The sequence below is a fragment of the Onychostoma macrolepis genome, chromosome 23, assembly GCF_012432095.1.
Source record: "Onychostoma macrolepis isolate SWU-2019 chromosome 23, ASM1243209v1, whole genome shotgun sequence".
NCBI lineage: Eukaryota > Metazoa > Chordata > Actinopteri > Cypriniformes > Cyprinidae > Onychostoma > Onychostoma macrolepis.
Window position 1 is genome coordinate 22,136,783 of NC_081177.1, and position 26,229 is coordinate 22,163,011.

Sequence of the window (26,229 nt, forward strand, 5' to 3'; positions counted from 1 at the left end):
CCTTATGAGGATTGTCAAGCAAAATCGATTCAAGAATTTGAGTGAACTTCACAAGGAATGGACTGAGGCTGGGGTCAAGGCATCAAGAGCCACCACACACAGACGTGTCAAGGAATTTGGCTACAGTTGTCGTATTCCTCTTGTTAAGCCTCTCCTGAACCACTGACAACATCAGAGGCGTCTTACCTGGGCTAAGGAGAAGAAGAACTGGACTGTTGCCCAGTGGTCCAAAGTCCTCTTTTCAGACGAGAGCAAGTTTTGTATTTCATTTGGAAACCAAGGTCCTACAGTCTGGAGGAAGGGCGGAGAAGCTCATAGCCCAAGTTGCTTGAAGTCCAGTGTTAAGTTTCCACCGTCTGTGATGATTTGGGGTGCAGTGTCATCTGCTAGATTTGGTCCATTATGTTTTTTGAAAACCAAAGTCACTGCACCCATTTACCAAGAAATTTTGGAGCACTTCATGCTTCCTTCTGCTGACCAGTTTTTTAAAGATGCTGATTTCATTTTCCAGCAGGATCTGGCACCTGCCCACACTGCCAAAAGCACCAAAAGTTGGTTAAATGACCATGGTGTTGGTGTGCTTGACTGGCCAGCACCAGACCTGAAAGATTCTCTATGGGGTATTGTCAAGAGGAAAATGCAGATGAGCTGAAGGCCACTGTTAAAGAAACCTGGGCTTCCATACCACCTCAGCAGTGCCACAAACTGATCATCTCGATGCCACGCCGAATTGAGGCATTAATTAAAGCAAAAGGAGCCCCTACCAAGTATTGAGTACATATACAGTAAATGAACATACTTTCCAGAAGGCCAACACTTCAATAAATATGTTTTTTTTATTGGTCTTATGAAGTATTCTAATTTGTTGAGATAGTGAATTGGTGGGTTTTTGTTAAATGTAAGCCAAAATCATCACAATTAAAAGAACCAAACACTTAAACTACTTCAGTCTGTGTGCATTGAATTTATTTGACATTGAGTTGAATTACTGAAATAAATGAACTTTTCCACGACATTCTAATTTATTGAGATGCACCTGTATTTTTAGATTGTTTGATTTATTTGGATGTTTGGGTGAGAAGCAGTGCTGGTCTGAGACTGGTTAGTGTTAGTAGAGTTAGTCAGGTTAATAAGTCTCAGAACCAACTGACTTAGGGGACTTTTTTCGGGGTTCAGTTCTTGGGTTTGTAGTGCTTTAAAATGTAGCGATTCTGTGGGACTTTATTTTAGATGCATCCAGAATTTGAGGGATCTTTTTTGTATATTTATAATCAATGCGGCCTAATTCTGCCCTACGTGCATTATTGGGTGTTCTCTTTTGTAATTTTAGAATAATTTTGCAGAATTCTGTGTGTAGGGCTTCTGTTGGATGTCTGTCCCATCTAGTGTAGCTCTGATCACTGAGTGGACCCCATACCTCACTTCCATACAGCGCTATGCTGAATTACACTATCTATCTATCTATCTATCTATCTATCTATCTATCTATCTATCTATCTATCTATCTGTCTGTCTGTCTGTCTGTCTGTCTGTCTGTCTGTCTATCTATCTATCTTCCCGTCCATCCGTCTGTCTATCTATCTATCTTGGTCTATCATACAGCACCACAGAAAGATAGATGAGGGAGGAAATCAATGCTGTTGAACAAGGGTTTTATCAGCGGGAGTTGAGAGGTCTCTCTGAGTGAATTATTCAAAGGCAGCTACAGAGGTGCACTCTGAAGGAGGGGTCAGCGCTATGAAAGACCTCCCTTATCAACCTGCTTCTCAAACGCCTCTCCAGCCCTCTGATACCTGGATTTAGACCTGGTGGAAAAAAAAGCCAAGGTACATAGCATGCCAGCCTCAAAGACTGAAACAGAGATGTAGAATAAAGATTTAACGGTAACACTTTAGAATAATGGTCCGTTGTTAACAAGTAACTATGCAGGAAGTAATAGGTAATACTACATTAACACTTAACTTAATACTATTAACTAATAGAAAAGCAAGATATGTGATATGTGATTAGATATGTGATAATTATTAAATAAAAATCTCCTCATTGAGAACTACTTGCGAACTATTTTCAGTTAATAAAGAATAAAGAATAACCAATTAATTACTAATCACAACAGTAACGTCTTAAAAGTGAACAATTGGGTTCTTTGTGGAAACTAATTTATGAATATGATATCCCACAAATAAGTTGGCTACATTTTAAAATTGTGACTACTACTCTTACCAAAGGATGGATGTTCTCTGTTTATTTCAAACAAAAACATAGAATAATAATAAAACAACAATTCACTTACAAATGTTAATAATTAGGAAGTGATGCAGACAAGCTCATGATTGAATTACGGTAGTTCACAATTATGAACTCTGTTTTATGTCAGTTCAATATGTATCCCACTCCAAATTACTTACTGGTAAAATATCACTAGTGCCTCACACAAATGTATGACTGTACAGTATGTGTCAGATATAAAACGTTAAATAACTTATTAATTTACGTGTGAGTAATTAGTGAGGGGTTAACGTGTTTTTCACTCTAAAATAATGAGTTCCTAAGTAGCACTTTAGCTTTAAAGTGAAAAATACATTAACCCCTCACTAATTACTCAAACGTTACCTTGTCAGCTTGCAGGAACTACAAGTGATCTGGACCATTATTTTACAGTGAAAAACACCTTAACAACTCAGTAATTACTAAGTAATTTAATAAGTTATTTAACATGTTTACCCACACTGTTAGACATTTCAAAGGGTTTTTACAGTTTTTACACTGTTGCCAGTAAGTTACTGTAATTAAGATTTACAGTAGCAAACTGTATTTGATTTATCAGTATACTACTGTAATTCATTAACTTTAATATAGATTTCATTAGATTTTATAATTTTTATATAGAATTCATTTTATTTTTACTCTACATAGGTACTACTGGCATTCAATTAAAACAGACAAAATAATTACAAAATATCAAATTCTTTATTTAAAACATTGCATGTATAACACTTAAAAATACAGTCTTCCAATGCTGGAACAGTGCATCTTCACCATTTCTCCTGTCTTAGGATGTTTTGCAGTGCATTATGTTGTATCCTCTGGATTCATCCTCACAAAGAATATTTAGGCAACAGAAACATAATGGGGAAAAAGACAAACAGCCAAAAAATACATAGCCCTCTGCAAAACCCAGGTGCTGCTCCAAAACGTGGCCACCATCTTTGCTCACTGTCCACTTTGACAGAAATGCCTTCTCTGAAAAACAAGATGTAGAAATAGCACACTTTTAAAAAGCAAACCCCATATAGAATACACAAATCTCTCAAAACCATAGTTGTTCTCTTACCATGAATTATCAGTCTCAGGGTGGCTGGCCTGCTCATGTCTTTCTTGATGCTTCATTGCAGTTGCCTTTAAAACACAAATACAAAAAAAATTCAGTAAATTTTAAATTCCATTACAAACTAATTCTAAAACTAGAAAGGCAGCTAGCCATAAAACTAGTTTAACCTAGCTAACATACGATTTTATTTTCTCAATAGGCTACTGGCCAACATTAACTACTAACACCTGAACTAAATTTCACATTAGTTAACCTAATGTTAATATAAGATAAGCGTTGCTCGTTAAAAACAATTTTAATTTGGTAACTTAATTCAATAAGATGACAAAAGTCGTTTGAAACGACAGCGCAGTTTACCATGTTCTGTAGACGCCATGTTGACGAGTAAATGTTACTATGGGTTAAACTGGTGTGCAAAAATCTGACACAAACACACAGACAAACGTACACATATTTTTACCTTGCTTTTTCTCTCCTAAGGTGCATCGACACACAGCGCAGATGTTCTCCGTAGCTCTTCCACTCTCGCGGGTTCATCCCCGGCGCTGCCCCGCTGCTTCCGTGTCTTCGTCGGACGCGAGTGGCACGGCGAGGCGCGACTCGACAACAGCCAACAATATAGAACCCATTATATATACTATCTACAGTGGATGCGGACAGTAAACTGATGCCCCGGTATATTTCTGATGTTAAGATGTACTCCAAGCGCTTGCGCTGTTTCTGACACGAAGTACAAATGGATTTTCCAATCATCAGAAGCGATGTAACACATCCAGTGTAGTCAGTCCCAAGCTGTTGCGGTGTTGTAGACACGGTGTAGGGCAAATCGTGTCAATCCAAATGTAAGAAATGAGGAAAATAAAACGACCTCAGTATAATGGCGCCAAAGAGACTGTTACAGTAGTATACAGCAATTTAAAAAAATACAGTAAGTCTCTGTATGTGGGGTCTGACGTCACAGAAAATTCGATGCAAAGGGTATTACAGTTAGTTACTGTAAAGGGAATTTGCAGTATTACACTGGGTGATATACAGTAAATAACTGTGGAAATTGCAGAAATGTCTAACAGTGCAGGTGGAAAAGGCATAGTATTAAATGTATTAAAAATACACTTGAAAGTAGTGTGTTTATAATACATTTGTATTCCCAATATGCTTATTTGAAGTGCATTAAAAATATACTGAATTGCATTTTAATATATTTCTAAAAAGTATACTTGAAGTACTTTTGTATTAAATATATGCTTAGTTATACTTCTAAGAAGTATGCTAAACATTAGCATACTTTTAATATACTCCTAAAAAGTATAGTACAAATACTATGTTAATAAATATATTCTTAGTTTCACTTTTAAGGAATATACTAAACTTAAAGGGATAGTTCACCCAAAAATGAAAATTCTGTCATCATTTACTCCCCCTCAAGTAGTTCCAAAACTGTATGAATGTGTTTGTTCTGCTGAACACAAAGGAATAATTAAGCATACTTTTAGTGACGTTTTAGTGTATTTACAGAAAACACACTTATGTTACTCTTACTTAAAGTATATTTTATGTCTACTTTGTGTAAGAACATAACAAAACGATTACACTTTTAGTGGGGGTTTAATGTACAGAAAAGTATTTAGTCAGCCACCAATTGTGCAAGTTCTCCCACTTAAAAAGATGAGAGAGGCCTGTAATTTTCATCATAGGTATACCTCAACTATGAGAGACAAAATGAGAAAAAAAAAATCAAGAAAATCACATTGTAGGATTTTTAAAGAATTAATTGGTAAATTCCTCTGTAAAATAAGTATTTGGTCACCTACAATCAAGCAAGATTTCTGGCTCTCACAGACCTGTAACTTCTTCTTTAAGAGGCTCCTCAGTCCTCCACTCGTTACCTGTATTAATGGCATCTTTTTGAACTTGTTATCAGTATAAAAGACACCTGTCCACAACCTCAAACAGTCCAACTCCAAACTCCACCATGGCCAAGACCAAAGAGCTGTCAAAGGACACCAGAAACAAAATTGTAGACCTGCACCGGCGTGTCGCGAGTCGTGATAGAGGCTATTTACACCAAGTGAAAATAGCGGTATTCTTTGTAATATGCTATTTACACAGTGCAATTAACATTATTAGAGGAAAACATTACTTATTGCAAATAGTGGCAATTATCTGCACCTCTGCATTGTACAACCTGATCTCACAGAATTCCGTGTAATGTTCACGGACTTAATTAACCCCGAATCTGTGGTGGCATCACGGAATCGCCGAAAATTCCGTGATGGGCTCACAGAAGGCATCAGCCGTGGTCCATGCACGGAGTCACTGGTTCAACACCAGCGCTGCATCGGACCACGTAAAAAGAGTGACTCCGATGCAGTTATACTTTCACTGGAGTACCTGACCCCACCCCTACCCTAAACCTACCCAGTTCTGAACAATAATGATGACGATAAATTCCCCAGTATCGCGTCGGCATATTGATGCTAAGGGTTTCCGTGCGTGGAGCACGGCTGATGCCTGTCACTGACTTACATTGGTATCACTTCTGTGAGCCCATCACGGAATTTTTTCTGTGAGCCCATCACGGAATTTTCTGCGATTCCGTGATGCCACCACAGATTCAGAGGTTAATTAAGTCCGTGAACATTACACGGAATTCTGTGAGATCATGTTGGCATTGTAATACATTATAAAAGAGTAAGCAACTTATTGAGTGTAATTTTTTAATTTTATTTCAAATTATTAAATGGATGCGACCTTATTGGGACAAAAGCTCTCCCTACACCGACCCTAATCCTACCCGATGCTTTATTCAAATTTTTGATTATTTCCTTCATTTTTATTAAAAAATGAAATGCTTTTCTGATGTGATTTGAAATTTAAAAAGGGAGAAAAAAAGTTCGCCAAAGGGCAGATTCGAACCCCGGTCGATTGTGTCAAAAGATCAGTAGTACACGCTTTACCATCTGCACCACTGAATCTGATGATTGATGACCGTCTTTTGCAAATTTTACTATTCCAATCATACGTTTGTGGGTGGAGTTAGTGTAAATAGCCTCTGCCAACAACATGGCTATTTGCACTTAAATAGACACTCCGATTTTTTTTATTTTTTATATTCCCAACAATTAAACAGTTGCCCACCGAAAAAAACAGGGGGTGCTGCAGCACCCTCAGCACCCCCACTTCCCGCGCCCCTGACAATAGGTAAGCAGCTTGGTGTGAAGAAATCAACTGTGGGAGCAATTATTAGAAAATGGAAGACATACAAGACCACTGATAATCTCCCTCGATCTGGGGCTCCACGCAAGATCTCACCCACACGGGGGGACCTAGTGAATGACCTGCAGAGAGCTGGGACCAAAGTAACAAAGGCTACCATCAGTAACACACTGCGCCGCCAGGGACTCAAATCCTGCAGTGCCAGACGTGTCCCCCTGCTTAAACCAGTACATGTCCGCGCCCGTCTGAAGTTTGCTAGAGAGCATTTGGATGATCCAGAAGAGGATTGCAAGTTGAGTTTTTACTTTTTGGTAAAAACTCAGCTTGTCGTGTTTGGAGGAGAAAGAATGCTGAGTTGCAGCCAAAGAACACCATACCTACTGTGAAGCATGGGGGTGGAAACATCATGCTTTGGGGCTGTTTTTCTGCAAAGGGACCAGGACGACTGATCCGTGTAAACGAAAGACTGAATGGGGCCATGTATCGTGAGATTTTGAGTGAAAACATTGAAGATGAAATGTGGCTGGGTCTTTCAGCATGACAATGATCCCAAACACACCGCCTGGGCAACGAAGGAGTGGCTTCATAAGAAGCATTTCAAGGTCCTGGAGTGGCCTAGCCAGTCTCCAGATCTCAACCCCATCGAAAAGTTGAAAGTCCGTGTTGCCCAGCGACAGCCCCAAAACATTACTGCTCTAGAGGAGATCTGCATGGAGGAATGGGCCAAAATACCAGCAACAGTGTGTGAAAACCTTGTGAAGACTTACAGAAAACGTTTGACCTCTGTCATTGCCAACAAAGGGTATATAACAAAGTATTGAGATGAAATTTTGTTATTGACCAAATACTTATTTTCTACCATAATTTGCAAATAAATTCTTTCAAAATCCTACAATGTGATTTTCTGGAATTTTTTTTTCTCATTTTGTCTCTCATAGTTGAGGTATACCTATGATGAAAATTACAGGCCTATCTCATCTTTTTAAGTGGGAGAACTTGCACAATTGGTGGCTGACTAAATACTTGTTTGCCGCACTGTACTTTATAATCATGTGTAGGCCTACTGTAATATATTTTAAATATTTATGCATTTATAATTTTAATATTTGGAAAAGTACGATATTTGAAAAAAAAAAACACATTTTTTAACATTTACAATGTACAAACGTTTGTCAACTATTATTAAGCATTGCAATACTTAAAATATGTTGTTCAATATGTTGTTCAGTTTTACTTAAAACGTTATACTTTGGTTGATTATGCTGTTGTCCATTACATGATACATTAATTGTAATAAGTTACTACTGAAATTCCCACAAGGATTTCAACATCATATCTGAAATGCTTTAAAAAAATTAAAAAAATAAAATTAAAATTAAATCTCGCATTTACTTGTGTTTAAATTCAAACAACACACTGACTAAACCTGATTGGTTCCAAAGCTTTTGAACGGCTCTGATTGGTTCGCATGATAATGAGTTAGCACCTGCAAGCTTCATAAATCAAATATGATGTGTGTGGAAATGTCTCTTGAATGTGAATGTGTCTAAATTTAAACAGTTATATTATATAGAGTGATCCTGTCTCTTTAGAGCACTTGGAGGAAACCACGCAATTCATATGGATTACTTTGGCGATGTTATTATTATTTTTTTTTTGCGATGAACTTTTTGAAACGTGAACATCTTTGGTGAATCGTCTTTCATCGGATGGACATGAAGATTTCATTAAAATATCTCCGCTTTTCTTTCGAAGATGAACGAAAGTCTTAGATGGTTTGGAGCAGGGGTGCCCAAGGTCGATCGCGAAGGCAATGCTGGTATCGCGCTTTAGGTTAGTGGTTCTCGCGAGACAACTTAAAACTAATATATAATATGTTCACTAATGTTATGACTATGATCATGTAAAAATATATATAAATAAATAACAGCACCACCTCTCAACGTATTCTTTGTTTCAGACCATCAAACCTTTCCTCATCGTGCTGTGTGAATAACCGCTGTATGAGCATATGATACGCAAACCACAGCTCTCGGCTGGATAAAAGAAGCCATTGTCACACTAGTAGTCTAAGGTTTTAATGGGTGACGATTGTAATCAAGGTAAAGATGATTACAGTGACATACATGTATGTGCACTGATCACTATAACATTATATTTCTGCTTGAATACAGCTCAGTATATTCACGTAGTTGAATACAGCGAGTGTTTTATAATGGATGCTCACGTGTTTTGGAGAAGTTTGTGAGGATCAGTGGTGTTCATGTACATACGGGCATCAAACGCTCCAAACAGCTTGTTCTGAAACTATTATTCACTGTGGCGTCAAGTCGCCTTCAGATCGCTGAGTTCAGAATATACATACTTTTACTTACTTTTAAGTTGTGTAGAATATAAGTGACATGTTGCAAGTATGTTTGCAAAAAAGAACATTGAATGTTTAAATCTATCTTGAATTTGCTTTGTTTTAAAAAAAAACTTACATGAAAATACATAGGTTTTAGTGAATAGAAAAGTTTGGGCTTTCAGTATTGATTTGGAGAGGAGGCTGTCTTGGAGTTAAAAAGGTTGAGAACCACTGCTTTAGGTAAATGCAGGCACAGTTCTATGGGGGTACTAAGAATTTAACATTATTTTATTATCAATATTTTCTTTAATTAAAAAATAATTCATGCAATATAAAGATACATCCCAACAAGCTTTTTTATAGGCCTATTTATTGTATATGTATTTTATTATTTATTTATTTTTCACCTGGTAGATCTCGGTGAGTTTCCCACTTGAAAAGTAGATCCCCACACAAAAAAGTGTGGGCGCCCCTGGTTTGGAGCATCTTAAGGATGAGTGATGAAACTATGAAATTAATTAGAAAATATAGCGGTATGTTCTTATTTTTACGAGCTTCTGCAAGCATGTGTGGCATCTGGCTTTCGCAAACTCACTGTGACTGACTTCAGGTACGATTTGAAATTTAATTAACGTTATTTGTCTGTACCAGTCGTGTTTTTGACACATGCATTGGCTGAAAAAAAAGTCTTTATAAAATGTACAACATTAACATTTTTTATCTGCAAAATGAAGTTGTGTATTTATTTCTGATTTCCTGAACAATTTGGCTTCATTGTAATGAGGTTAATGATCTTTTAAAAACCATGATTATGAACATACGATTACTTTGTCTTGAGCTGACCACCCAACTGTGGTAGTGTTCGTTGATAGGTGTTTATATTTATTCAAGCTTGACAATCTTATCGCCTTTATTTTCTAATATATATATTTCTCATTACAGATAAGAACAAAGATCAAATTGTAAGAAGGGTTGCTTATATGAGAGCATACAGTACATCTGAAACTGCTGAGACTGGGAAGGTTTTTGACTATATTACCGACCAGGTACATTGTTCTCAGCATACTGTCATTCTTAAAAAGAAAACAAATCATCAATCATCATTTGTTTTTGGGTTTTTATTTATTTATTTTTATTTTTTTGTGTGTGGAATATTAACATGTGTTGTTTTTCTGATCAGCTGCTATAGAAGACAAACTGAAATCTGAGTGCAGAGACGGGAATAGTAAGTATATTTTAATATCGTATCACCTCTGTTATAGAGATTTTTGAATCAGGCCTAATGGAGGGTGATTCGGTCAAACTTGGAAGAAAAACGTTAGCAATGTGTCCATTCCAGCTGGCTAATTTGTGCTTCCTTTCAGTCATTCAGTCATTCATTCTGTTATTTATTTATTTTTTTTGGATGACTAACTTATAATTTTATTTTATTTTTTAATCGTGGCAACAGAGGTGAAGAGAGCTTATGTTAACAGACATATTCATGTAGGTTACAATAAACCACAGTTATCAACATACACTGTAATACTCACAGGTTGCTTTATTGAAATAATTTGTTATCAAATAATATCAGTGAGTTTGTACTTGCTCTCTGCTCACTGTAAGTGCTGTTGTTGGGCTTCTTCTAATCATATGTTCAATGTAATACTCATAGAGTGCTGCACAGTGACAACAGACAAGAGGATAAGAATGGACACTCATATGTCAAGCTTGATGAGGATATTGTCAAAAGGTAAACTAAATTCTAATGAATAGCAATGTAAATTATAATACATCTTGGATACAAAACTGTTATTGGCTAATTTTATATCAATTATTTTTTCCTTTCACAGATCCTGTGATAAAGCATTCTTCAAATACTACAGTGTCTGAATTGCAAGCCCTTAGTTGCAGGACATGCAAGTCGTACTCAAAGAAGTGACCTCGTCCCACCGGCTCCCCCTTGGTCAGTCATCACTCTGCTTCTGCCACAGACTTGCAGGCTGTCTGCTGCGCTCCAACCCTCCACCTCTTTGACTGTAGTCTTAACACAATATAAAGGCAGTCGATGCCTTTATTAAGGATGTGAATTGTTTTTGTCAAGAGAACATCATTATTTATATTCAAGAAAAGGCATACTGAACTGACACAAACTAGAGCTCATAATTGTTAACTAATTCAATCACTTCCTAATTATTAACATTTTTAAACAATGTTTTTGTTTGAAATAAACAGAGAACATCCATCCTTTTGGTAAGAGTAGTAGTCACAATTTTAAAATGTAGCCGACTTATTTGGGGGATATCATATTCATAAATTAGTTTCCACAAAGAACCCAATTGTTCACTTTTAAGACGTTACTGTTGTGATTAGTAATTCATTGGTTATTCTTTATTACGGTAATTGGTCATAGTTCACAAGTAGTTCTCAATGAGGATATTTTTATTGAATAATTATCAAATATCTAATAAGGAACTACCTTTGTTGTAAATTTGCTACTACTTACTGCTTAGTTAATCTTGCTTCTCAATTAGATAATAGTATTAAGTTAAGTGTTAATGTAGTGCTACTGATTACTTCCTGCATAGTTGCTTGTTAACAACAGACCATTATTCTAAAGTGTTACCGATTTAACTTGTGGACGCACATCAGTGAGGAGATAAACTAAGAGGAAGAGAGAGGCAAAGCATAGCAGCTACAGCAAAACTTCTCATACTTTTGCAAAGGTGCAGTGCACTCTCAGAAATAAAGGTACAAAAGCTGTCACTGGGGCGGTACCTTTTCAAAAGGTACACTTTTGTACCTATTAGGTTTAAATATGTACCTTTAAGGTACCAAAATGGTCCCTTTAGGTACAAACGTACCTTTTGAAAAGGTACCTCCCCAGTGACAGCTTTTGTACCTTTATTTCTGAGAGTATAGGATGCAACGTTAAGTGTGTGTGCTTTTTGATATGGATCACCAGAAGTAATTCTCATGATACTAAATGCAATTCACGACATATTCATTAAGATAATTATTTTAAATTGAACTGAACTCATTGTCTTCCAGTGCACTCCTCACTGCTATCTATTCCTCATTAGCTTCAGGAATCATTCAATTTCAAGAATAATACGTCTCATAAAAGCACATTTTTAAATAATTGCATAATAATGGATGATATTGATGATAGTCACTGATTCATTAGTGGGAATGACCTACTGAATAAAGCTCTAGAGACATGAACACTGCAACTGTAGGGTTCAGTCCAAAAATACAGTTAAACCTGAGAAGCTATTACAAAATCAACCAAAAAGTGCTTTCAAAAGCGGTTCGTAACAAAGAGGCTAAATCAGACTGATGCCAGAGCTGCACATTGCCTCTTCATATTGAACTTCTTCACTACAGCCTGGTGTGGTTGCATAATAAACACACTGGTTGAGAACTACTGTAGCTGTATTCACTTGCATGAGCAAGTACTTGTCAGTCCATTCTATTTGGAGCTGATGGTTTTCAGTCTATTTGAGATTTGGACTTTTTTTTGGGTTTGCAGAATGACATGTTGACAGAGTAAAATGCACCACAATGATTTTAAAACTGAATGATAGACAGTTTAAACCCTCCGCAGTATAGGGCGGGTGTTTGAGTCTTCATTAATGCATATACGATATTATCAATTTGGAATATTCCTGTTATCATTTAAAGGGAGTTAATTGGTTAGCTGATATTTGGGAGCAGGGCCACGCCCCAAACAATCACCTGACTTCCCGAAACCTCCATATATCGGGCCGCCTCATACCGTACTGTTTGTCTCTTTCTCTCGAACCCACCCTTTCCTCCCTTTCTCATCCACTCAGTCAACCTTATCCCACATTCTTTTTCTTTCAGGTTGTATCGGGGGGCCCTAATTGTCTGGCCTAAATATATGATTGAGACGCTGAGTCTCTCTGAGCCATCAATTCTAGATGCCCTGATCAACCTGACCATCATCTCATTCCCTCTACCCCTTTATCCTCTTTCTACTCTTCCCCAACACTCTGTTCAACTAACTATTTCATAGCTCGTTTGTGGTCCTAGCTAGTGAACATACATGCATACATACTGATAATAATGTGCCACCTCTAACTGTAAACACTTGTTTTAGCATGATGCTCCCCCACATTGCTGTCAGTATATTACAACATACACAAAAATACTGATTTCAACAGGTGTCATATGATGACAGGGATCCTCAAGCCTTCCGAAACCTCCCCTACACACATTCTTTAATAAAATGCAACTAATTAGAACTATTTATATAGAACTAAATGCTGGTACTGATAGTTAAATAAACAGATACTTTCGAATAAAGAAAGCTACTGGTTCCTGAAGAAAATTGCATTTCTCAACCTTGCTGAAGACATTCAATGTAATAAATGCGTTAAAGCGGTGTAAGATTATGTCCATTGCTGTAAAGTGCTTCAACCTTGTGCTGAGTTCTGACATGATCTGCAGACTGTATAAATCTGTTGTGTCACCCTCAGGGAAGTTATTTTATTTATTTTTATATAAGATTTTGAAGAGGTATTTTGATATGTGAACTGCTGTTTCAATTGACTGATAAACATTGAGAAACATTGCTTATATGTTGCTTCAAGCTTCCAGACTTTTGGAATGCATAATGCAAAATCTATAACGTCTTACATAAACGTAAATAATTCTAGTGATGCTACATGATTTAAAAACCATGAGCTATATTTCCCCTTTTCAAAGATACAGCTCCGAGGTTCATGAGTCATTAGCAGGCCCACGTGGAATCTTCTGCACAGACAGAACTCTGCAGAAGATTCCGTATAGATTTTCAAAGATTCGGAACAGTTCAAACTAAATTCAAATAGTTCTAAACATTTCTTGCTCTTTGTTCATTTATGAACTATTTTGACAAAACTTACTAATAATTGTGCAGTACTCAGTTTTACACATTTTAACTTTTGAATTAATTCTACAGAATTTTACAACAATCAGCACAAAAAAAAAAAACATACTTTTAAAAACTCTTATTAGTGATTGTCAAACGATGTGTGTGGTATGGTTTTTGACTTTTGATGTCTGAAAAAAAAAATACAATAAAGACCTTGTTCATCTCCACAGAGCCATCTTGGAATGTTTTATGAAGCTTTAACAAAATGTGACATTTCACTTCTCTGTAATGAAACATGGCACACTGATTAAGCAGGCCTAAATGAGAATGGAAAGGCGTAAAGTCGAGGAACAGCTGCTAAAAGGCTGATACAGCCTCTGATTTTGATCTCTGATGGCATGTTGAATATCAGTGTGTTCCTGAAATTGAAGTGAGGATGCATTCAGGATGAAAAACTGCATTTTGAAGTGAAGAAAGTAGATTTAAAATGGAATGAAATTCAAAGTTTCAATCATTTCTGTATTTTAGACACAGGTGAGTGACGTTCATAATACAGCACAGCCTTATTGCTTATATAAAATGATTATTACACAGTAAAATAATTAAGGATTGAATAAGTTGATATCTATGCAAGTTACTGGAGTCAGTGGTTTATGAATTGAAGTGTGAACGCAAGCAGAATTCTATTTTTTTTTATTTATTATTATTTAGATTCAACAGGACTGAGCTTAGTTATTCAACCTATCAGGAAATAAATAGGCATAATTAATAATATAATTATTTAAGTCTTATTGCATAACCTTGAATATTGCATAAAAAATCCTCTATTCAATTTCATGTGGGCCAATTCAATTCAAATTTACACTCATGAATTGAAAAGGAGCCAGTTCTTCAGTTGTGGATTTTGTGCCAACGCTGAGGGATATTTTATTTTCTCATTAATTCATGAGCTACTTTAAAATGAATAGGTTTTCTAAATGTCTTTCCTTTTAGAGGAGAATAATACTGCTCGGTTTAGCAGGCACTTCCCCCAACTTTTCCCAATAAGAAATGTGCATAGTCGCAGGTCTCACACTGAGGAAATTTTAAACCTGATATCATGTGTTTAATCCATTATTGATGAATCTTCAAACACTTTTTGCGACTCAAAAGTCTTTTTATATCCCTCCCACTCTCTTTCCACGGGATGCGGTGTTTTCTTTCATCAGTGCTGATGAACTGACAGCAGATCAAGTGATGTGAAGTTTGTGTTGCGTCACGGCGGGGATGTGAGCGCGAGCGGCTCCACACACGTTGACGCGTGGCGCAGTGTGGAGTGGATCCGCGCATTCACCTCTGTCTGTGAGGCTGAACTGAGGATACTCCATGCGTAACGCGTTTGCTTTACTTCTCATTTGTCGCTCAGTAATCCAGCCGGGTATCACCAGCGCGTCTTACCGTTTCTTAAGGAGTAGCCTATCTTGGATTTCCGGAGGCAGAAAATAGCGGAAAGAATTCCTCAGTGGCAGTTGCGCTTGTGAAGAGCGCTCGTCTCGTCTCGTCTCTGGCATTGTGGAATGGCTGGGGAGATGCTGCTGTTACAGTGGCAGACGCGAAGAGGCTGAAAACTGTGAAGTCAAACAGGTAAACGAGTTTGAGACAGAACAACACTAATAGTTTAAGGCTATTTAAAAGAAAAAGAAGAAGAAGAAGAGAAATGACGCTTTATGTTTAGATGAGATATTATTCTGCAGCCTGTTGTTTTATGGGCTGAGAAATGTTTGCCATTTTAACAGTTACAAGAGTTATAAAATTAGATTATAAAATAGATAAATGTGGGTTATGTCAGTAAATGCTTTTGCGTATGTTAGTGAACCCATTTTCCTAATTGGGTCTAGTCTTAAAAATAAAGGCTGCAATTAGAACAGAAAGGTTTTAGAGTCTGATGCAGTTATACTGTAGGAAAATCATTCCAAGCTCCACAAAGTAGTTTTATTCTCTATTCTTTAGGAAACATCAATATAAAGAACTCATAGCCAAACTACTTTTATGAAAAGCTGTTTTAACCACCAAAGAACCACATAACCGATTGAAAATCCTTTGAGGAACCTTTATTTTTTACTATTGCAAACTCATCATTCAGATTAAAAATTGCGGTCTCCGTTCCACTTTTCATTTCATTAATATTGCATAATTAGTCCACATTCTTAGATTCTCTATTCTTAGATTCTCTACTCTCCATTTTTTACAGCCATTTTTGGACAGTGAACCTCAGCAACATTAACATCTGTCCAGACACTGCCATGCTGCAGCCTATGGACCTCTCTCAGTTATCCATCTGTGAATTAATTATAAAATATAGGTCTTGGAAGAACTGGTTGGAATCTGTTCCAGTCTGTCTAACCACTAAAATATATTTCTGGAGTATCATTAAAAATGATCCTGCCTGCCAATTTACTATTCCACTTGTGTTTATGATGCCACTAGAGACTTGGGTTGAGAGGAACTCTCCTTTTAATGATGTGAAGTAAATAACTGCAACCATGTTTGAAGCAATATTGATTGATTGGTTGATTGATTGATGTTTTTATTTATTATTATTATTATTGTTATTTTTTTTATTTGTTTGTTTGTTTGAAAGGTCTAGTTGACAAACTGTCTTCCCTCATGGACAAACCTCATGCTGCATTTTGATTAGAGGTTTTTGAAATAGATTTATTTTACAAGAAGAATCTCTCAAATTAAAGTTGTATTTTTCTTGACAATGGGCTTGATTTAAGTCTTTCACAATACCTCATCCAGTCTATGTACCTCTCTCCCATAGTTATTCTGAAGATTAGAAGCAGTGACATTAAATTCAACCTTGCAATCAAATAAGACAATGCATCTGATTTCTTTAAAAAAAAAAAATATATATATATATATATATATATATATATATATATATATATATAATTTGTCATTATATGGTTTTATGTGTTAAACCTATATTTTGATCTGAGTAATCACAATCTTCATATAATTAGAATCTCTAATAAAAGTAGGCCTATTTATTTTTTCATGTTTGTTTTCGCAAAACTTGATATACAGCATTAGGCAGTGTATGTTTAAATTCAGGCATTGTTTTGTAGAAAGAATAAATATTAGAATAAAAATGAGCACTCATTCATTCATAGCAATAATTTGCACTAGAAGTAGAAGCAGTTGTTGCTGCACTCTGCTGGCTTGTCAGAGAATAAAAAAAAACACAGAATGATTTCTCAAAGCATCATTAGGGAAGCCAGATTGTTTGCACACACCTCTGTGTTGATGCAAGTCAAGGGGGAAGAGACGAGGAGGAAGGCTTGTCTTCTGTGACATATTACATTTTCCCCTTCTCCCAGCATTGCTTGTTAAGTCACAGAGAGCTGATGTTTATATGCAGCAGGTCGAGGCTGAGGTGTGAGATGTGCCGTACCTGCAGGATGCGTGCTTCAAATCTCTGCACCACCAATTTCACAACCAAATAATACAGTTTTTGTTAGAAACTGCATGAATATGTGCACTCAGTCCAAGTGCACATTTCTGTCATTAAAGAGAGAGAATAAAGGAATATCCGGGGTCCCGTGCCACAGATGCTGTCGAAAACCATTTCAGTTTATTCCTATGTTGGTAAAAACAAGCAAAGAAAAATTTGCTGATGCATATAAACTTACAATGGAAGTCTACGGGCCAAGTTTACTTGTATACTTGACCCATAGACGTCCATACGGGAGACAGTGGTATAATATGAATAGAAGTGTGAATGCAAACCAGCAGATATGGTGCTTCATTCAAAATTCAGTCATATCCAGCTAGATAAATCTTGTTAACTGTGGTTTCTTGGCTCTTTTGGATGCTGAACATAAATTTTTCATTCACACCCTCTAGATTAGAGTTCAGTTTGAGTGCACAATACCAGCTGGTGAATTTTTACACGCTCCTCGACCGTGTTGTCAACCGCTACTCTCAAATGTTCATGTCAGCTGAGGTTTTAACAACACCGCAGTTCATTTTGCACTCTAAATTCTTGCCTATAGATGAAATCATGCTTGGGTTTACAGAGAAACTCAAAGATGGTGTTTGTGGATCAAGTGAAGTCAAGGGAACCAGATAAAAGATTTAGAGTGTTACTTTCTACCCACGACCATGCCAGATCTGGGAAGAGTGGGTGTCTGTCTCATTTATGGTTAAAAAGTAGAGAGCACGCATACTGTACATTTCGTGTGAATCCCATGAACAGTGGAGATTCTATTAATACAGACTTCATTGAAAAATTGATGGATTTCTAGACAGAGGTAGCACCAAGGTCAAGCTCACGTCGGCACTTCCTTTAAAGCCAGACACTGCATGCTTTCCGGAGTCTTGCTCTTAGACGTGTTTTTGTGTTGTAAGAATGCGAGTTCTGTGCCTTATTCTTGCTCTCTTTTGTCCGATTGCAGTGCAAATGTGAATGTCTGCAAATATTCCAGACAGATCCCATTTCTAAAGCATAAAACATGCTATATTTTGGCTTTTATTATGGCATCAAGCAGAGTTATGGCATCAAGCAGAATTTAAAGGACAAAGAAATTCTCTGTGGGCTCATTTTCAGCTCAGATTGTTGGCTGTGAGTGCTCAGTCCGCATCATTACAGCGAGACATATATTGCATGTCATGTTCACAGCTTTGAAATGCATCCACAAGCCATAATGGATGAACTGCCAATCACACAAACAAAGCAAACATTTAAAGGGCCAATTGCATGTGAAGCCTGATAGTAACAACACATTTTTACAGAAGGGTGTGATAGTTATGCTGTCATTTTTTCTAGGTTTATGTTAGTGCCGTTTATTGATTTCACGTGGACACACAAGATATGGTCAATGATACTTTTTCTTGTTTTTGTGTGCACAGATTTGTGACAAGTGGATGCCCAAGTATTATTTCATTTTTACAGTGGGTCAAAGTGGGTTAAAAATGACATGTGGAAAATGTCTGTCCCTTGACAGCTACTGAAAGATTTTAGCAGCATATGATTTGCAACTGTCTAAGATGAAAAGCAATGCTAATGCCTAATTCTCTCAAGGAATTTTTGACATCTTTGGATGTGAAAAATGAAGGATGTTTTATTTGTGTCCAAAAGACTTCACTCGGTTATGTAAAGCTGACACTTGTTGGCTAGATATTAGTTTTAATCTGTCCTTCATTTCAGTCCCCGCTAATAGGTCTGCAATTGGTGAGCATTCAAGCATTTGATTTTTGTATGGGCAATAAATTCAAATTTGTTGTGCTGAGTAAAGCACCTGTTTATTGGATGACCATTGTGAGGTGAAGCCCCATTGAACATGGTCATTTTCAGCCCTTACCACTTGCACTTGGAAGTGCTTTAGGAAAATAAATAGTAATGTTGCCATATGGTACCAAAACTAATCAAGAATATACTTTTAGAAATTATGGCAGGGATAACACAGCCTAATGAAATATCACATAAAACAGTGTTCAAAGGATTAACAGAGTACACCTGAACTGTTTTCATCTTTACAACATGTTAATGTTAATGTTGTAGTTGCGGTCCTTGAATTTGATTGGGGAGGCAGAGTCCCAGAAGTGCTGATATGTTTCTGTCATGTGACGTTTACGGCTCATCCAAGATATTTAAAGGGATAGTTCACTTAATAATTAATTCTGTCATTAATTATTGGTCATTCCAAATGTGTAAAACTGTTGTTCATCTTCGGAACACGAATTAAGATATTTTTGATGAAATCCGAGAGCTTTCTGACCCTGCATAGACAGCAACACAACTGATACGTTCAAGGCCCAGAAAGTTAGTAAGGACATTGTTACATGGTACGGATCTGGTGATCGACATTTTTTTCTTGCAGTCTGTTCATGTGTTACTGTATTCGCTTTAAAAGTCAGGAATTTTTGTAAAAGTGAGCTGTAAAAGTCACATGAACTAGGACTTTTCACTTTTTTTTTACTCTGCTAGTTGACATGTTGAAGATCATGTGCATTATTTTTGGGATTTCTAGAGACTCTTTCTGCAAATTACATTGTTGCAGCAGCAGTATACACTTAAACAATTCATTCAAAACATTATGACTGTATCCAAAATTGTCTCATACATCCTCAGTCTTCCCAATTTTCTCTACTAATATAGTCTTGTGAATGAGTAAATAAAAACCTGTGAGGAAATTTGGACACTAAGAGTGTAGTCTCGCATAGCCAGACCTTCAGACTGACTGCTGAAGGTCTGGAATCCATGGCAGCTTTCATTGGCCAAGGCCCACCCATGAGGCCGTTTGACCGACATGTCAAACAACCAATCACAGTTTGTTTCGTTCAGCGTCACGTTTCGGGGCGTGGAAATGTCGCCACAATATTAGACTGGTGTGTAAAATTCTCTGACATATTTGAAAGATTCTATGCTGTGAACTTTAAATATTTCACATACTTTTGAAAATCCAGCGTTTAATTGATCCTGATAAGCGCTCGCAGTTGTAAACACGACGGCTTTCTTCTTTCGTGAGGGGGTTTGGCGGCACGGCATCTTTTTTAGCCGCTTTTCCACTATCGGGCCGAACGGTTCTAAGAACGGTCAGGTACGGTTCCAGTTGTTTTTCCACGTGAGCCTGGTACGGCGCGGCACGATTACAAACCGTTCTCGGCCCGGAGAACCGTGGTTAGACAACCGTGCTGGTAGAGTGCGTGTGCGTGACCTCGCCACTCAGGATCTGTCTCTTGTCTGTTGCCTGGCTGCTAGTTTCTCCATAGCTTGCTTAGCGCGCTATTTTGAGCAATGTAAACACAAATTAGTAATAAAATCTAAAGAAATTTCTGATCATCCTCCATAACGCGGTGGTTATTTACACCTCATATCATATGTAAACACTTGTGTTACCACGGCAACGACTGACGCATTTGAATTGCATTCGAAAGAGATCCGTTGTCAGCCCAGCAGTGGAAAACGAAACCGTATCCGTGCTGACTGGCCCGGATCGGCACGGAACGGAACGGAACGGTTAAGCAAAGAGAACTGTTTGGCCCGATAGTGGAAAAGCGGCTTTTGTTTCCAGGCGGAACGTTAAAGAATGTGACACACTCGAAATTCTGTATGCCCGTCCCAATGTGCATACTATCCATCCTAAATTAATTAATTAACCTATTAATCTTGCTAATGGTAAACAAACTTGGCTTGCTGTCTTCTAAGGAGGCTCAAACCCAAGGCTCAGCTCAAGATCTGAGTTAGAACCCTCAACATGATTGTACGGTGTGAAGGAGAAATTAAGAAAATAGTAGAGCTGGGAATCGATTCCAAAAAGAATCGATTCCGAGGCGTTGGGAATCGATAGTCGATTTCAAAGGTTGGAATCGATCCCATCAAGAGGAATCGACTCCTCATTCAGAGATTTTTTCAGTTCAACAAAGCTTATCTATGGGTGCCTCTCAAACGGAAGGCTGCACACATTTAAATTCACGAAAATAAACCGAAAGAAAACGAGTCGGTACTGAGATCATCAGAATTTGAGGATGCAGCCTTCTGTTTGAGAAGCACCATTCGCCTCCCTCATGCTCGATAAAAGCCGTAATTACAGTTGTGAGATAAAATATTTTTTTTATATATAAAAGATCTATTTCATTTTTATATTTGTATTACCCTTCGCCTCATGCTCGCTAAAAGTGATTAGAAGTCTGATTCATTTCTGAGAAAAGGTTCTTTCGGATAGTTTTAATGAACCAGTTCAAAAAAAAAAAAAGATTCAGGGGTTATTTTACGGTGGAACTGACTTATGTTGTCCACAATTTTGAGCGCTGCACGACAGAATAGACCATGACCTGATTGAGGATCTTGCATCTAAAATACTATTTTTTATTTCTATCAGCCAATGATAATTCTAAAAGAAAACATAGATCATAGATCAGTGGCCGCGCATCTGATTGACAGATAAACCACAAGCTCTATCAGTGTTATTGTTAATGTTCTGGTTATTTGTTTCAATGTACAGTTTGTTAATTTTGTCCAAAGCATACTGTCAAAGTAAATTCATCATTCAGCTGAACTGAGCACATTTATTTTAGACACTTCATGTCTTTTTCAATTCATGCGATGAATGCATGTGCCTGCTGAGCAGTGAGCTATGACTAATTTCACGGGCAAAGCAGACAAAATTACTATTTAAAAATCAATCATAGCTATAGAAATTTATCGTAATTTTTTACAAATAAAGCTTCATATTATGAGAAGGATACTTTCTATGACCTTTATATCCTGCAGTCATGGCGAGATTAGGTTCCTTCGATCTAAAAAACAAGAATCGAAAAGAATTGAAAACAACAGAGGAATTGATTCTCGAATCGAATCCCATCGATTCCAGAACCAGGAATCGAATCGGACTCGATTCCAAAAATTTCGGAATCTTACAGCCCTAGAAAATAGAGAAGGATAGGGGGAGGCTGAGGGATGCCGAGAGATTAGTCACCAGGATGGAGCAATGGCTGCTGCTTATACGCCCGTAGCGATGATTGACAGTACTGAATGATTAGGCTCCTCCCGAATCTATGTTTGGAACTTGATTTCGTGTGGTTTGGTACTAAATGCATGTATTCTTGAGTGGCTTGCTGTTGAGTGTACATTGGTTGTACACACATTATTGAGACTCTTTCTGCAAATTACATTGTTGCAGCAGCAGTATACACTTAAACAATTCATTCAAAACAGTATGACTGTATCCAAAATTGTCTCATACATCCTCAGTCTTCCCTACATTTCTCTACTAATATAGTCTTGTGAATGAGTAAATAAAAACCTGTGAGGAAATTTGGACACTAAGAGTGTAGTCTCGCATAGCCAGACCTTCAGACTGACGGCTGAAGGTCTGGAATCCATGGCAGCTTTCATTGGCCAAGGCCCACCCATGAGGCCGTTTGACCGACATGTCAAACAACCAATCACAGTTTGTTTCGTTCAGCGTCACGTTTCGGGGCGTGGAAATGTCGCACAATATTAGACTGGTGTGTAAAATTCTCTGACATATTTGAAAAATTCTACGCTGTGAACTTTAAATATTTCACATACTTTTGAAAATCCAGCGTTTAATTGATCCTGATAAGCGCTCGCAGTTGTAAACACTACGGCTTTCTTCTTTCGTGAGGGGGTTTGGCGGCACGGCATCTTTTTTAGCCGCTTTTCCACTATCGGGCCGAACGGTTAGGTACGGTTCCAGTTGTTTTTCCACGTGAGCCTGGTACGGCGCGGCACGATTACAAACCATTCTCGGCCCAGAGAACCGTGGTTAGACAACCGTGCTGAGCCATGCTGGTAGAGTGCGTGTGCGTGACCTCGCCACTCAGGATCTGTCACTTGTCTGTTGCCTGGCTGCTAGTTTCTCTATAGCTTGCTTAGCGCGCTATTTTGAGCAATGTAAACACAAATTAGTAATAAAATCTAAAGAAATTTCGGATCATCCTCCATAACGCGGTGGTTATTTACACCTCATATCATATGTAAACACTTGTGTTACCACGGCAATGACTGACGCATTTTAATTGCATTCGAAAGAGATCCGTTATCAGCCCAGCAGTGGAAAACGAAACCGTATCCGTGCTGACTGGCCCGGATCGGCACGGAACGGAACGGTTAAGCAAAGAGAACCGTTTGGCCCGATAGTGGAAAAGCGGCTTTTGTTTCCAGGCGGAACGTTAAAGAATGTGACACACTCGAAATTCTGTATGCCCGCGTCCCAATGTGCATACTATCCATCCTAAATTAATTAATTAACCTATTAATCTTGCTAATGGTAAACAAACTTGGCTTGCTGTCTTCTAAGGAGGCTCAAACCCAAGGCTCAGCTCAAGATCCGAGTTAGAACCCTCAACATGATTGTACGGTGTGAAGGAGAAATTAAGAAAATAGTAGAGCTGGGAATCGATTCCAAAAAGAATCGATTCCGAGGCGTTGGGAATCGATAGTCGATTTCAAAGGTTGGAATCGATCCCATCAAGAGGAATCGACTCCTCATTCAGAGATTTTTTCAGTTCAACAAAGCTTATCTATGGGTGCCTCTCAAACGGAAGGCTGCACACATTTAAATTCACGAAAATAAACCGAAAGAAAACGAGTCGGTACTGAGATCATCAGAATTTGAGGATGCAGCCTTCTGTTTGAGAAGCACCATTCGCCTCCCTCATGCTCGATAAAAGCCGTAATTACAGTTGTGAGATAAAATATTTTTTTTATATATAAAAGATCTATTTCATTTTTATATTTGTATTACCCTTCGCCTCATGCTCGCTAAAAGTGATTAGAAGTCTGATTCATTTCTGAGAAAAGGTTCTTTCGGATAGTTTTAATGAACCAGTTCAAAAAAAAAAAAAGATTCAGGGGTTATTTTACGGTGGAACTGACTTATGTTGTCCACAATTTTGAGCGCTGCACGACAGAATAGACCATGACCTGATTGAGGATCTTGCATCTAAAATACTATTTTTTATTTCTATCAGCCAATGATAATTCTAAAAGAAAACATAGATCATAGATCAGTGGTCACAAGCATCTGATTGACAGATAAACCACAAGCTCTATCAGTGTTATTGTTAATGTTCTGGTTATTTGTTTCAATGTACAGTTTGTTAATTTTGTCCAAAGCATACTGTCAAAGTAAATTCATCATTCAGCTGAACTGAGCACATTTATTTTAGACACTTCATGTCTTTTTCAATTCATGCGATGAATGCATGTGCCTGCTGAGCAGTGAGCTATGACTAATTTCACGGGCAAAGCAGACAAAATTACTATTTAAAAATCAATCATAGCTATAGAAATTTATCGTAATTTTTTACAAATAAAGCTTCATATTATGAGAAGGATACTTTCTATGACCTTTATATCCTGCAGTCATGGCGAGATTAGGTTCCTTCGATCTAAAAAAACAAGAATCGAAAAAGAATTGAAAACAACAGAGGAATTGATTCTCGGAATCGAATCCCATCGATTCCAGAACCAGGAATCGGAATCGGACTCGATTCCAAAAATTTCGGAATCTTACAGCCCTAGAAAATAGAGAAGGATAGGGGGAGGCTGAGGGATGCCGAGAGATTAGTCACCAGGATGGAGCAATGGCTGCTGCTTATACGCCCGTAGCGATGATTGACAGTACTGAATGATTAGGCTCCTCCCGAATCTATGTTTGGAACTTGATTTCGTGTGGTTTGGTACTAAATGCATGTATTCTTGAGTGGCTTGCTGTTGAGTGTACATTGGTTGTACACACATTATTGAGGTGCATTGTAGGATTAAACGAGTTCACTATCGAAAATGTTGACTACAGTATCGGACGCCACTGCAAATAGCTATCCCATCCAAATGTGTACTATATAAGGGTATAGGGTGTGATTAATTCAAGAACGGAAAAAGTATGAGGGAATCATTGAATCACTCACTCAAGCATTTGTTTAAAGATCATTCTTTCAGGAAGTAAACATTGTTTGCAGCTTATTGATTTGGAAATATTTATGTTGGCAGAGCAAAGAACACAATTTAACTAGCAATACTGTCTCTAAAATGTGTTTACCTTTTATTAATTTACACATTAACTGTTCACTGAACTTTTACAAGGAAAATCTCTATTGGAATTGTTCACTGTATCTCTCCGAGTGTCTGCATTTAGCAATATCAACATGCAAAGTTGATTCTGCTCTTGGAACTATTTTGTTGGCAGAACAAAAGGAAACAAAACAGCCGGTAATATTATCATAAATACTTGATATAGAGTGATGCAGGAATTATGTATTTTGCAGGCAGAAAAAAAAAGTTCGCATTTTAGCATCTTTGGTTCCATCATCCTGAAGTGAAGGTTTTATTTATTTATTTATTTTGTGGATTTTATTTACCTTTGGTTAAATGCCTGAAATTAGGTCTGTGGTTAACACATGAAATGATTTTTTTACTTGTCTTGAAAAAATCTATTGCTTTTTAATTAAATGGGACTACAGAGGTTGTTGGAGACATTAAACGTCCTCACAATGAACAGGTAGACTCATCTAACTTGTGTTCATTTGTGAACATAATCATGATAAACAAAATGTTTAAAAATCACCAACTTTTGTTGGTCACAGAGCTTATTGTCTGCAGTAACCCTAAAGAAAAAAATCCTATTGGATTTTTGTCAAGGGAACTGCCGTGATGCTAACTTTGAAGTTGGCCTACAAAAATACGTCATCACTGCAGCACTCCATTAACTTCTTGTTTGCAGAACTGTTCAATATCACTCTTGCAATTTTGCTGTTGTACTGACATAATCTGATTTATAAACTTCATTTTAGTTTCATCTTCAAAGAATATACTGTACAGAAAAGAGGAAATACTTGTGATTTCACTGAGTGAGTGCTTGAGTAATCTTGTGTTAGACCAGCTGTGTGAGAGCTAGTTGCCTGAAGTGTCCCCTCCAGATGATCAGAGCTGTTAGACCAGAGAATGTCATAAGGGGATTTGTACCT

At 37.4% G+C, this 26,229-nt stretch overlaps 1 protein-coding gene and 1 long non-coding RNA gene across 7 annotated transcripts in view; both read left to right on the forward strand.

Moving 5' to 3' along the window:
* The first annotated feature begins 9,508 nt into the window (after positions 1–9,508).
* LOC131532585 (uncharacterized) lies at positions 9,509–11,027 on the forward strand. The gene is made up of 4 exons (XR_009268924.1): positions 9,509–9,940; positions 10,075–10,119; positions 10,549–10,626; positions 10,727–11,027. It is a non-coding gene; the product is annotated as an uncharacterized LOC131532585 (long non-coding RNA).
* Positions 11,028–20,085: 9,058 nt separating this feature from the next.
* Positions 20,086–26,229, forward strand: part of cntn3a.1 (contactin 3a, tandem duplicate 1) — an 83,083-nt gene continuing 76,939 nt past the window's right edge. The window contains exon 1 of one of the 6 annotated variants that reach the window (XM_058764231.1): positions 20,086–20,124. The gene's annotated coding sequence lies outside the window, so the exon portion shown is untranslated. Of the gene's footprint in view, positions 20,125–20,201; positions 20,445–22,731; positions 22,747–23,252; positions 23,949–24,350; positions 25,475–26,229 lie in introns of those variants that run through there. The other 5 variants (XM_058764230.1, XM_058764229.1, XM_058764232.1 and 2 more) reach the window with 5 other exon arrangements.